Here is a 2500-nt window from a genome sequence, read left to right on the forward strand (position 1 = left end):
AACGTTTCATTGCCATCCTCCTCCTCCTCCTCCTCCTCCTCCTCCTCCTCCTCCTCCTCCTCCTCCTCCTCCTCCTCCTCCTCCTCCTCTTCCTCCACGACAAATTGTTACCGGGGTTACTGGGAAGAAAGAAGAGACCAGTATTTACACACCTTTCCCTTCCTCTTCCTCCTCCTCCTCCTCTTCCTCCTCCTCCTCCTCCTCCTCCTCCTCCTCCTCCTCCTCCTCCTCCTCCTCCTCCTTTTTTTCTTTCTTTTTTTTAACCAATTGTCCTTTTTTTCCTATATTCTTTATTTGTTTACTCCTTGTTTTTCTTCCACATTTTTTATCTTTTTCCTTCTGTCGCTCATTTTTCTTCTTTCTTCCTTTTTCCTTTTACTCTCCATTATTTTTCCTCCCTTCTTTCCTTTCCATTCTAACCCTGCTTACCACATCTCTCCTTTTTTTCTCCTCCTCCTCCTCCTCCTCCTCCTCCTCCTCCTCCTCCTCCTCCTCCTCCTCCTCCTCCTCCTCCTCCTCCTCCCATTCTCCTCTGCTTCGCCTTCTTTCTCTTCTTTCTTGTGTTATTCGACCAATATTCTGATGTCTCTGATGTCTAGTCTGTGTATCGCTTTTTCTTGTGCTCGTCTCTCTCTCTCTCTCTCTCTCTCTCTCTCTCTCTCTCTCTCTCTCTCTCTCTCTCTCTCTCTCTCTCTCTCTCTCTCTCTCTCTCTCTCTCTCTCTCTCTCTCACCCATGTTAGTTTTTTTCTGTTTTTCTCTCTTCCGTTTATTTTCCTTTTCTTTTTCTTTGGTTTTCTTGCTTCTTTGTCGTTTGCTTTTCCACCAAAATTGTTTTGTGTTTTTTTTCCTAGTCCTTTATGCTTTTTTTCTCAGTTTTGTTTCCTCTCCGTGTTTGCTTATGTGGCATTCATCTTTCTTTCTTGTGTTCTTTTCTTTTCCTTTCGTTTTGCGTTTATTCTTGTTTTTTTCTCATTTTTTTTCTCATTTTTTTCTGTCCTCTGTTTTCTTTTATTTTTTGCTTGTATTTTTCATCTCTCTCTCTCTCTCTCTCTCTCTCTCTCTCTCTCTCTCTCTCTCTCTCTCTCTCTCTCTCTCTCTCTCTCTCTCTCTCTCTCTCTCTCTCTCTCTCTCTCTCACACACACATCCATACTCTTTCTTCTTTTTCTTCTTTTTGCTCAGTCATTCTTCCTCCTTCCTTTATTCCCCATATTTCTTTCTCCTCCGACCATGGCATCTTACAATATTCTTTCTTTCTTCTTTCTTCTTCCTTATGTCTTCCCTTCCTCCTCTCCTCCTTTCCTCTTCTTTCCCTTCTTCTCCACACCACAGCTGCGAAGTATCCATTCTTCTCACGTTCCTCCTCTATTCATTTATTTTTTTCCTATTTTTTTTCTCTCTTCTTCATTGATGTGGAAATGTTAAGTTTATTTTAAGTTCTAGGAAAGTAAACTCGATGAGGGGACTAAGTTAACCTGTGGACTGTTGGCTGTTTGTATGTAATGGTCACGTTTTTTATTATAATGTTGAAAGGTAACAGGCACAGATAGATGAGTTATGGAATGTTTAGTAAATGTTTCCCAGTGTTTTACGTTTTTATTTATTTTTAGTTTCATTTCATCGTTACTTACGAGAGAAAAAAAAGAAAAAGAAAATCGAGTTACTGAATGGATACGGAAACATACGCAAACAATAGATAGTTAAGTTTTTTTTAGTATAATTTTGAAAGTTAACATGTAAAAGATAAATGACTCTTGGGGTATTTAGTAAAGTTTCTCCAGTATTTTTTTTTCATTTCATTTCATCATTACTTACGAGAGAAAAAAAAAGTCGAGAGTTACTACATGAATAGAGAAACACGCACAAACACCAGATAGTTAAACATACACAAACAACAAACAAACATACATCAACAACAAACATACAAACACTCACGAACAACAGATACTCATACTTTACATTCTTCTATCTCTGTCAAGAATGAATCGTGAGTGAGTGTCGGGGTCTGCTTCTCGACATCACACGAGGGGAAAAATATTGGTAAACGTGACACTGCAAATCCCCAGCATCCGTCCCTCTCAGCAGCGCCCCTTGCCTCCCTCAGTAAGAACCTGGTCTCCGTGACGCCTTGAGAAGCTGTGCAACATATGGTCGCCAGCAGCAGGAGGAGGAGGAGGAAGAGGAAGGAAGGAAGAAGTGGGATAAGGAGTAAAGAAAGAGAGGAGCAATACCAGGAGGAGGGAGGAGGATAAAGGGTAATGAAAGGCTGGAATAAGAGGAGGAGGAAAAAATGTGAAGGAAAGGAGGGTAAAGAGGAGAAAAAGGAGGACGGATAAGCGATAAAGAAGAGGACAAGGAGGAGGAAGTGGGAAGGGGATAAGGGGTAAAGAAAGGGAGGAATAAGAGGAGGGATAAAAGATGAAGAGGACAAAAAGGAAGAGAAATAGGATGAAGGATGAAGAAAAAAAGGAGAAAAGGGAGGAGGAAGACGACGACAGCAA

This window comes from Scylla paramamosain, chromosome 28, assembly GCF_035594125.1.
Source record: "Scylla paramamosain isolate STU-SP2022 chromosome 28, ASM3559412v1, whole genome shotgun sequence".
NCBI lineage: Eukaryota > Metazoa > Arthropoda > Malacostraca > Decapoda > Portunidae > Scylla > Scylla paramamosain.